This window comes from Mus musculus, chromosome 7 (genome assembly GCF_000001635.26).
Source record: "Mus musculus strain C57BL/6J chromosome 7, GRCm38.p6 C57BL/6J".
In the NCBI taxonomy this organism is placed as follows: Eukaryota; Metazoa; Chordata; class Mammalia; order Rodentia; family Muridae; genus Mus; species Mus musculus.
In genome coordinates this window covers 123,861,896-123,873,983 of record NC_000073.6, presented here as the reverse complement: position 1 = coordinate 123,873,983, position 12,088 = coordinate 123,861,896, and positions in this window count along the sequence as shown.

Genomic DNA, 12,088 nt, shown 5'->3' with positions numbered 1-12,088 from the left:
AGAAGAAGGTATATCCTTTTGTTTTAGGATAAAATGTTCTGTAGATATCTGTTAAGTCCATTTGTTTCATCACTTCTGTTAGTTTCACTGTGTCCCTGTTTAGTTTATGTTTCCATGATCTGTCCATTGGTGAAAGTGGTGTGTTGAAGTCTCCCACTATTATTGTGTGAGGTGCAATGTGTGCTTTGAGCTTTACTAAAGTTTCTTTAATGAATGTGGCTGCCATTGTATTTGGAGCATAGATATTCAGAATTGAGAGTTCCTCTTGGAGGATTTTACCTTTGATGAGTATGAAGTGCCCCTCCTTGTCTTTTTTGATTATTTTGGGTTGGAAGTCGATTTTGTTAGATATTAGAATGGCTACTCCAGCTTGTTTCTTCACACCATTTGCTTGGAAAATTGTTTTCCAGCCTTTCATTCTGAGGTAGTGTCTATCTTTTTCTCTGAGATGAGTTTCCTGTAAGCAGCAAAATGTTGGGTCTTTTTTGTGTAGCCAGTTTGTAAGTTTATGTCTTTTTATTGGGGAGTTGAGTCCATTGATATTAAGAGATATTAAGGAAAAGTAATTTTTGCTTCCTATTGTTTTTGTTGTTAAAGTTGGCATTCTGTTCTTGTGGCTGTCTTCTTTTAGGTTTGTTGTGGGATTACCTTCTTGTTTTTTCTAGGGCATGGTTTCCGTCCTTGTATTGGTTTTTTTCTGTTATTATCCTTTGAAGGGCTGGATTCGTGGAGAGATAATGGGTGAATTTGGTTTTGTCGTGGAATAATTTGGTTTCTCCATCTATGGTAATTGAGAGTTTGGCTGGGTATAGTAGCCTGGGCTGGAGTTTGTGTTCTCTTAGTGTCTGTATAACATATGTCCAGGCTCTTCTGGCTTTCATAGTCTCTGGTGAAAAATCTGGTGTAATTCTGATAGGCTTGCCTTTATATGTTACTTGACCTTTTTCCCTTACTGCTTTTAGTATTCTATCTTTATTTAGTGCATTTGTTGTTCTGAGTATTATGTGTCGGGAGGAATTTCTTTTCTGGTCCAGTCTATTTGGAGTTCTGTAGGCTTCTTGTATGTTCATGGGCATCTCTTTCTTTAGATTTGGGAAGTTTTCTTCAATAATCTTGTTGAAGATGTTTGCTGGTCCTTTGAGTTGAAAATCTTCATTCTCATCCACTCCTATTATCCGTAGGTTTGGTCTTCTCATGTGTCCTGGATTTCCTGGATGTTTTGAGTTAAGATCTTTTTGCATTTTCCATTTTTTTGATTGTTGTGCCGATGTTCTCTATGGAATCTTCTGCACCTGAGATTCTCTCTTCCATCTCTTGTATTCTGTTGCTGATGCTCGCATCTATGGTTCCAGATTTCTTTCCTAGTGTTTCTATCTCCAGTGTTGCCTCACTTTGGGTTTTCTTTATTGTGTCTACTTCCCTTTTTAGGTCTTGGATGGTTTTATTCAATTCCATCACCTGTTTGGTTGTGTTTTCCTGCAATTCTTTAAGGGATTTTTGTGTTTCCTCTTTAATGTCTTCTACCTGTTTGGTTATGTTTTCCTGCAATTCTTTAAGGGATTTTTGTGTTTCCTCTTTAATGTCTTCTACTTGTTTAGCAGTGTTCTCCTGTATTTCTTTAAGTGAGTTAATTAAGTCCTTCTTGATGTCCTCTACCATCATCATGAGATATGCTTTTAAATCCAGGTCTAGCTTTTCAGGTGTGTTGGGGTGCCCTGGACTGGGCGAAGTGGGAGTGCTGGGTTCTGATGATGGTGAGTGGTCCTGGTTTCTGTTAGGAAGATTCTTACGTTTACCTTTCGCCATCTGGTAATCTCTGGAGTTAGTTGTTATAGTTGTCTCTGTTTAGAGATTGTTCCTCTGGTGATTTTGTTACCCTATATCAGCAGACCAGGGAGACTAGCTCTCTTCCCTGAGTTTCAGTGGTCAGAGCAGTCTCTGCAGGCAAGGTCTCCTCTTTCAGGGAGGTGCACAGTTATCTGGTGTTTGGACCTCCTCCTGGCCAAAGATTAAGGCCCAAAACAGGATCTTTCCCAGAAGCTGTGTTGCTTTGGCCTGCAGACTGCCCGCTGCGGAGTCCCAGAACCAAGGTGACTCCCGCGGAACGTGAGGCAGAAGCCTCTCGGGCTGGGCGGACACCTGTGCTCTGACCAGGAAGGTGGCAGGTTGTCTGGAGCCGAAAATGGCGCCGCCTCAGAGGCTCTGTGGCTCTCACCCATTCCAGAAGCTGCTGGCCTCTGTGTTCCACACTCTCACCCGCAGACCGCCCGCCGCGGAGTCCCGGAACCAAGGTGGCCCCCGCGGAATGTGAGGCAGAAGCCTCTCGGGCCGGGCGGACCGCTGTGCTCTCACCAGGAAGGTGGTCGGTTCGTGTCCAGTGTTCTTAACTGTTGAGCCATCTCTCCAGTCCCAGGAAAGGATTTATTTGGCTTCTACTTTCTGATCAGAGTTTATCACTTCAGGAAGTTATAGCAAGGGCCTGAAAACATGAACTGAAGCAGGGACCATGCAGGAGTACTCTTCCTGGGTTGCTTCCCTGGTTTGCTCAGCATTCTTTCCTACAACACCTAGGACAACCTTCCCAGCAATGGCACTCTCACAGTAAACTGGGCTCTCCCACGTCAACCATCAATCAAGAAAATGCCCTGCCAACATGCCCAAAGGCCATGTGATGAAACATTTCTTGAATTGACATTCTTTCTTCCCAGACTCGTCTAAGTTTGTGTCAAGTTTACCCAAAAGAGCCATCACTAGGTCATTCTTTAAAATGTATTCAAGTTTTTCACTTTCCCTTAAGCATGTGTAAAAATTCATTTCTTGAATCTTTCTCCTATCTGGGGCCACATTGTTGAAATTTCTCATTAATGCTATTAGTGTTTACATTGGTTTTCATTAATTTTTCATTATAGACTTTCTTATTTAAAATAATAACATTATCTCTATGCATCTAATAGGTGTCCCAATGTGTCCTCTTTGATTTATTATTTTGACAAGAAGTTCTAAAGTATGTGTGGCAGGTCTTGCTGTGCACAACTTTATTGTGTTTTTAATGTTTCATCAATTAAAACAATGACCTGTAAAGGTAAATTTCACTGAAAAAGGTAATCGTGGAACCAGAAAGATTTAGAACTTTTAAGTTCTGTAAAACTTGAAGGAATCATGCTTTGTCTCTATTCTTATTGTCATTAGCTAAAATTGACAAATTTGTCAAATCGAAATTGATAAAGACAGAACTAAACACTTCCTTGTTCTCCCAGTCTCCAGATTTATCTACATTGTGTGCGCTTAGATCATCCATAACCTTGAATTCATAGTTTTGATTAATAGAGAACAACAAAAAATAAACATGATAATACAGCACATAAAATAGAGCCAATCTTCAAAACAAAGTGCTGTTGGGTAGTAGTTTCCATAGTTCATAAAATATTGAAAACGTCATGAAATTCCAGTGGGACATGCAGTCTGTAATGTACCTGTATATCTAACTCTAGTTTTTAGAATTCATTCAGCTGTGGAGATGTCTGTGATAATGATAATTTTTACCATCCTTATCCTGCCTCGGCCAAGATAGCCTTTACTATTTTACTCTGTATAGTTAAGGGCAGTGTGGTAATAATCTTTTTATTAATAATGTGAGGCTCACAGCTTTGAGTTTAGCCTCTCCAATCTTCTCTTTTAAAACTACAAAGACATGGAGATGAAGACAGTAAAAGATAAAATTGATAAAATTCATGATGCCTGAAACTGGGCAGAATTGAGTTCAATTACAGGACTAAAAGATTATAGGGTGGATGGGTCTGTATTAACAAAAAAATAAAATAAAATAAGATTGCCTTAGATTTCCTTTATGCTGGTGCATGGAAGCAAGAAAGCCTGAAATGGGTGAAGCAGCGCTTTGTAAAGTCCACTAATTCCCATTACTCAGAAACATGGGCCCTGCAGCAGTCAGACAACTGGTCAACCATCCCTGAAGGCCTGCCTAACACAGTTCCACATTCATGGAGAGAGCAAACCTGAGGAACAAACACTGTGAATTGAATTCATGTGGCAACAGTGGTGCAGACAGCCAGAGCCTGGCAGCAACACTTAAATTTCTTTTTTCTTGTAGAATTCTTCCTTGTATGTGTATGGGACATAGTCATAGGGGTAGGAAGATGAAGCCTTTGAAAGACAGGAGATCATGAGTAAAACACTGACTAGAAACACAAATTGGCAAGAACTCTGACTCCATTGCAAGTAACTTACCAGTCGATTGACAACTGCATGTAATGGAGTACCCATACATTATAAAGAAGATGAACAGCTTCTATTGGATGCTGACATTATAGCCATTGTGGTGCTGGAGAACACAGTACCCATTGTGCTGTTCTTGGAAGCAAAACCTCTCACACCCAGTTGTATAAAGAGCAGCATATGCAGTTATGCCTATTACATAATATCAGTAATAATGATAATCAGCCATGCTCCTGGTTTATGTATTTGCTATGCTATGCTATGCTATGCTATGCTATGCTATGCTATGCTATGCTATGCTATGCTATGAACAAGCACCAGCAGCCTCAGGCATCTCATTGTTTACTGTGTCTTTGATTGTACCATTTTCTCTTGTGATAGATTTAATCTCGTGTGCTTTGGTAATGGCCTTAGGAACAAACTCTTATACACTCACATGCAGCATACAGTCTAGGTGTGTGGTAGTCTTCACCCTTGTAGGTGGTGCAAGTACACTCGATGATATCCACATATAATGAGACCACTCAACAATTGATATCAATATCATTAATCAATGCATGACCACGGACTGAGAAGACCTATCAACTCCAACTGATCGCTCTCTATCTCTGTCTCTCTGTGTGTGCCTCTCTCTCTCTGTTTCTCTGTCTCTGTCTCTCTCTCTCTGTTATCTTTATAATCTTGACTACTTTATCATATCCCTTCTTCTCTTTCTCATTCTCCTTCTATCTCATTCTCTTCTTCTTCTTCTTCCCTTTGCCTATATCTCATAGCCTGTCCTTAACAATGGTCTTGGAAATTTTTTTTAAAATGAAGGTCAGATCAGCTAGCCATGGTAGTACATACCTATAATACAAGGAAGTATAATATTCAGGAGGTTGAGGCAGGATGGTCTGAAGTTCTAAGTTATCTTAGTTTACATAATGAGCTCCTGGACTACATAGTGAGCTCCTGCACCCCATCCCCACTTTCACATCTTAAAAATGTACCCATGTACAAAACACAAATTCCCTATCATTGTTCTCAGTGGTCTACCGTTGAGTTGGCTGAGTTCCTATCCCAGTACAATCTCCCTGTATCCTCTTATTCCACTACATAGGTCTTTTTTTTTTTAACCAGCTGACACTAGGTCTTTGAAGTATACCCACTTCTGGTTCTGTCCTGCACTCTCTATCTGCTGGTCCCCATGTGAAACATGCGGTCCCCATGTGAAGCACTCCAGGTGTCATGCTTTCTCTGCCACAACAAACTGTGGGACAAAACAAATTCTCTTTCCATAAGCTGTTTCTGTCAAGTCTAATCACAACAATGAGGAATTTTCTACTAGGAGTTCCTTCTATCCCAAGAAACTGGCCTGGGTCATCCATAAATTATCAACCTGTGAGGCAAGGGCTCCTCATTCTGTCCTTTGCTTCTCTCCTGAGGCATTCATCACATAATACATCAGGTCTTTATATGTTGATTTATTTGTTATTTGTCAATAATTTCTATTTATTTGTGGGGCACAAAAAGGAAAGTGTTTTAAAAGTTTCTAGAAGGAAAAAATGCTTTCTTTTGTGTATTGATACATTTATGGTGGAGAGGGCAGACTCTACATGGAGTAGGTACTCAATAAATATTTATAGGATGGAAGGAAGAAAAGAAGGGAGGGAAGAAGAAAGCAGGAGAGGGAAGAAGGGAGGGAACGGACTTTGTGTCAGAGTCAAGTGAAGCAGAGATCTTCTGCTTGGCACATTATAAAGACTGGACCCCTGAGGCTGCTATGTGAACAACTGACTGGAAATCAGGCAAGGGGTACGGAACTAGTGAGGGGGCAAACACTCATGGGAGAGGCACTGAGGCCTGGGGAGATAGCTTCTTTTCAAAGGGGGAAAAGGAAGGAGAGGAATGCAATTTTAATCCTAGCTGGCTAGTGCACTGGTTTTTGTAGGTAATGTGCATACAGACCATATGCTCAGAATTCTTCCTTTGTCCTTAAATTGGCAAAAAGTTTCTAGAAACACAGTGCAGAGTTGGTTCCTTGCTACTCACTCTGCCTGCCACTGAGCTCTTGTATTGTTTTGACCTTAGCATTCACCTCTCACTTCATGTCAACCCCTCTTTTGTCTCTGGGACAGAAGTCGCAGCACCCAGCTCACCATTCTTTTCATCTTTGTTCACCTGCTTTCCATTTTCACTTCCCAGGGAGGAGAACACATATGCTGTGCAAAATACACTTCTATCTTCCTCTACACAATGCTGAATCCTCTACTTTCTTGGCCTTTGTGTAGTGCATTTATGGTATATGTGTGTTATGTGTATGAGCAATGCATGATATGTATGCATAATATGTATGTGATATGTGTACAGTGTGTGTAAGATATGTATTTGTGATGTGTTTTGTGGGTGTGTTACGTGGGTGTTGTGTGTATGAATGATGTATATGCATAGAGTGTGTGTGTGCGTGTGTGTGTGTGTGTGTTATATGTAAGTGAAGTGTATTGTGTATACCTGCAGTGCATGTGTATGTATGGGTTATTTGGGACTATATGTTTACATTTTGTATGTTTTGTGTGAGTGATGCATGCATGTGTGTGTATGTGTAATGTGTGTAGGGTGTACTGTGTGGTGTGTATAATGTGTGTGTTTTATGTTGTGTAGTATATAGAGGGTGTGTTTTTCTATGCAATGTGGTATGTAGTGTATATGTGGTATGTGTGGTATATATATGTGTGATATGTAGTATACTGTGGTATATGTATATGGTGTATAATGTATGTGTATATGTTTGCATGCTGTGTGTTATGTAGTGTGTATTGTGAGATGTGTGGTTCATAGTGTATATATGTTTCTATGTTGTGTTGTATGTAGCGTGTATGTGTAGTGTGTGCATAGTGTGGTATGTATGGGTATTGTAGAATGCAGATGTGAATATGCATGTAATGTGTATGTATGTCATATGTGGTGCCTATGTGGTATGTGTATATATGTCTATATGTATGTGTGTATGTTTGTGGGTGGAGTATAGTGTGTGCATATGTGTTGTCTTAGTTAGGGTTTCACTTCTGTAAACAGACATCATGACCAAGGAAACTTTTATAAGGATAACATTTAATTGAGGCTGGCTTACAGGTTCTGAGGTTCAGTCCATTATCATCAAGGCAGGAACATGGCAGCATCCAGGCAGACATGATGCAGGAGGAGCTAAGAATTCTACATCTTCATCTGAAGGCTGCAAGCAGAATACTAACTTCCAGGCAGTTAGGATGAGGGTCTTAATGCTCACCCCACAGTGACAGACCTACTCCAACAGGGCCATACCTTCTAATAGTGCCACTCACTGGGCCAAGCATATAAACCATCATATCCTTCTCCCTGGCCCCCACAGGCTTGTTCAAACACAAGACTCTATGGGGGTCATATCTAGCAATGGCATAATTTTAAAAGTACATTTAGTCCAACTACTAAAGTCCCATAGTCTATAGCAGTATCAACAATGTTAAAAGTCCAAAGTTCAAAGTCTCTTTTGAGATTCATCCAATCACTTAACTGTAATTCCCAAAGCAAGACAGGAAACCAGCTGGGCAAACTCCAAACTTTGCATCTCCATGACTGATTTCAAAGAAGTTTTTCAGATCTCCAACTCCTTTTTCATCCTTGTTAACGGCATCAAAGTTCTTTCTCCTGGGTTGTTTCCACCACCTGTTAGCAGCTTTCCTCAGTAGATAGCCCATGGCTCTGGCATCTCAAACATCGTGGGGGTCTCCAAGACAACTTCAGTGTTACAACTTTTTGTTTCAGTTTCTGGGATCCACACATGATATTCTGGACTCCTCCAAAGGACTAGTGTCACTTCTCCAGCTCTGCCTTCTGTAGCACTCTAAGCTCAGGTTGATCAACTCCCACTGCTGTTCTTGGTGATCACCCCCAAAGTACTGGCATCTCCAATATACTGGGGTCTTCTGCTGCAACTAGGCTTCACCAAAAGTCTCTCATAGGCTTTCTTCATAGTGCCAAGCCTCAGCTATTCTTCAGGACCCCTTCATACCTTTAAAACCAGTACCACCTGGGTGATTTTTACATATAACCAAGTATAGCTGCAGCACAAGGTACTACCTTGGCTATCTCTGAAACACAGCTTCTTTGAGCTCTCAGAAAACACTTCCCAGAAGATTACGCCTCAGTGATGCTGGTCTCTTCTTAATCACCTTGAACTCAGAGATCTGCATGACTCTATCTCCTGGGATTAAAGGTGTGCACGACCACACCTGAACTTAAGCTTTTCTTCAACTAGAACTTGCTTTGTCCCAGGCTGACCTTGAATTCAGAGATCTACTTGACTTTATCTCTTGAGATTAAAGGTGTTTACCACCACCATGCCTGGATCTAAACTTAGCTGGGTAGGATCTTACCCCCAAAGTCTCTTAATCTGTTATCTCCTAGGACATAGGATTCAGCTCCATTTCACTTCATGGTGCCCCTTTAATACTTGAACCATATATTTTATATTTTACCTTTCTATGCTTGCTACACTTGTTCAAAACACTCTTTATGAGACTTAACCATAGAGCAAAGTCTCTGCTAGGCTTCTTTGAAACTTCCTTTGTCAGTGCAACTCATATAAACCTCTTTACCTTCGCCTCAGGTATACTCTTCAGACAAAGGCAAAAAGCAGCCACATTCTTCACCAAAATACTCAAAAACAGTCTCTAGGCCACATACTGAAGTTCTTCTCCACTGAACCTTCTTGGGCCACATCTGCACAGTTCAAATTATTCTCAGCAACAAAATTTTCCATATTCCTACTAGGATAGCTCAGTAAGCCCCACTTAAAACATGGCTTTCCAAATTCAAAGTCCCAAAATCCACATTCTTCCAAACAAAAGCATGGTCAGGCTTATCACAGCAATAGCCAGCTCCTGGTACCAATTTCTGTCTTAGGGTTTCACTGTTGTGAACAGACACCATGACCAAGGCAACTCCTATAAGGACAACATTAATTAAGGCTGGCTTACAGGTTCTGAGGTTCAGTCCATTATCATCAAGATGGGAACATGGCAGCATCCAGGCAGACATGGTGCAAGAGGAAATAAGAATTCTACATCTTCATTTAAAGGCTGCTAACAGAATACTAACTTCCAGGCAGAGAGGATGAGGGTCTTAATGCCTACCCCATAGTGACACACCTACTCAAAGAGGGCCACACCGCCTAATAAAGCAACTCCCTCGGCCGAGCATATACAAACCATCACATGTGTATATGTGTGGTGTGTATAGCATATGTGTGTGTGTGTGTGTGTGTGTGTGTGTGTGTGTGTGTGTGTGTTGTTCAGGGGGTGTGTGCATGTGTGGTGCATGTGCACTAGAGTACTAGTGCACATGGCCATGTCTACCCATGCAGAGTCTATCACAAGAAAAGGAAACCATCCTTTATTAACTTTTCCATCTTATTGCCTTTAGATGTGGCCTGTCAGTAATGGAAGCTTGCCATTTTGGCTATGCTAGCTGGGTAGTGAGCTCTTAGGTTCCATCTGCCTGTAGTTCCCAGGAACCACCCCTCAACACAGAGGTTACAGGTATGGGCTTTTACATGCTCGGCTTTGGATATGAGTGCTGGGATTCAAACTCAGGTACAAGTGCTTGTGGAACAAACACTCTTACCCACTGAACAAGCGTCTTGATCCCCGTTTCTTACATTTTTTTTATGCTGAATTATTTTCCTTGCAAAATTCAGGTTATTTTTCAGCCTTTATGGAAGGCACTTCTGTCTTTGCTTGATACTTGTGAATAATGGATCTTCCTAACTTTACTATTATCTATGTGTCAGATGCAACCATGTTTTGATTATTTTCACTATAAATTAAGGAACCTAACAGAGTGTGTGAATCAGTTGGAGAGAAAGGCAGGTACTTTTGAGGTGTTTGTCATGATTTAAATTTATTTTCAGTGGAGTTATTGAGTTTGCCCCTAGTTATCTTTATTTTATAGTGCATGGAAATCAACCTGTTCTGTGTTACATAGACATTGTAACTGATGCTTTTTCTACTTTCATTGTCCACATTCCCAGAAAAAAAAAAATTACTCCTGTCATAAAGATGGTTTCCATGGCCTTCTGCTGGACATGGACGAAGCTGCTTTTGGGCTGAATGAAATTCTGATGTAGTTCCTACATGTATCATGACACTGTCTTCTTTCTGAGCATTACCTCTCCAAAAAAATGAGAAGCAGTGAGATCCCACTGTTCTCACATTCTGTGCATCCTGCTATGACCCTGAGGGCCTTCCTTTGATCTAGTCCCATCTTCTGGGACTAATGCTAGAAGTCCCTTACAGTAAGTAGCAGATGCAAACCACCTCCTCACCCTCTCCCTGAAGAACTCTTTGGATATGTCTTGGGCCATTTTAAAAATTATTCTAGATACAGAAGGAAGAGGTTGAGAAGAACAGGATCACTGTTCTTGAACCTCCATATGGTGACTTCTATAACTGAGTGGAGGGCTGAGAGAGAGCACATCACCTCTTCCCCAGGCACAAGCTTCCTAACCGTTTAGCCAATTCTAAGTGATCAGCCCTGAAACCGTATACATACAAGCAGCACCAAGCAGATTCAGTAGGTTGTGTTTATATATTCATGCATATATATGTAACAATATTAAGCAAAAAGAGACCATGAAGGAGTGAAAAGGGAAAAGAGGGGTTGGAGGAAGGAGGGGGAATATTTTTAATTAAAATTTTAAAGTTACTTCTTTTATTAAATAGACTTAATACCATTCGGCATCTTTATAGGACTTCAGACTAACAAGGAGGAAGCATATTTGAAATCTCAAGACCATGCTGTTCACTTCCACCCTTCCTAAGCATGTCCTAGAAAGCTCAGCCTAACCATGAACCAACAGACATCCTTGGTCTCCTGGCCTTTGGAACACCCTGGGCTTTTCAGGGAGTGGAGTGCTGTTCTGTGAACTCTGAATGTTGAAGCATGAAAAGAGCCTATCTGTAAAAAGTCTATGTGCCTGTGTCTTAGTTATGGCATTACTAATGTGAACAGACACATGACCAAGGCCACTCTTATAAGGACAACATTTAACTGGGGCTGGCTTACAGGTTCAGAGGTTCAGTCCATTATCATCGAGGTGAGAATATGACAGCATCCAGGCAGGCATGGTGTAGGAGAAGCTAAGAGCTCTACACCTTCATCTGAAGGTTGCTAGGAGAAAACTGTCTTCCAGGCAGCTAGGAAGCCCATACCCACAGTGACACACTTCCTCCAACAAGGCCATGCCTCAAAACAGTGCTACTCCCTGGGCCGTGCATATTCAATCTACCATTGCGTTTCAATAAAACTTTATTTAATAAACAGGGGGGGGGTAGCTAAGAAGGCAACATGCTGCCAACCTTTGCAAACAGTGGAGTTTTCCATAGAGATAGGAAAGGAGGCAGGATTTCCTGTTTCACTGTTAAGTGTGTATACACTTAACAAGCCAGCTCACCACCATAGGAAGAACAATCTCTCCCATAAGCAGTCACATGACAGCAAGACTTATACAGCCAAGAGTAGAGCCAGCTTTATCGAAAACCTAGTGGTAACATGAAGAAAACAGTTTACACATCCAATCGGATGTCATTACACTTTGTGAAAGAGTGACCTATTTCTCAATAAATCAATATGGAAACATCTCACAAAACAATCTTTTAAAACTTTAATAGCAGATACCACCCTGCAGAATATTTTAAAGCTGTCCCATCTGTGGTTTCTCCCCTAGCAAACACAGGTTCCCACAAAGGCAGCTGTTTGCAGACTCTTATGGTGGCTCACTCTGCAAACTGACCCACTTCTCCAAGCTCCGTTCTGCAAACTGTGTGATTTGAACAAGCCC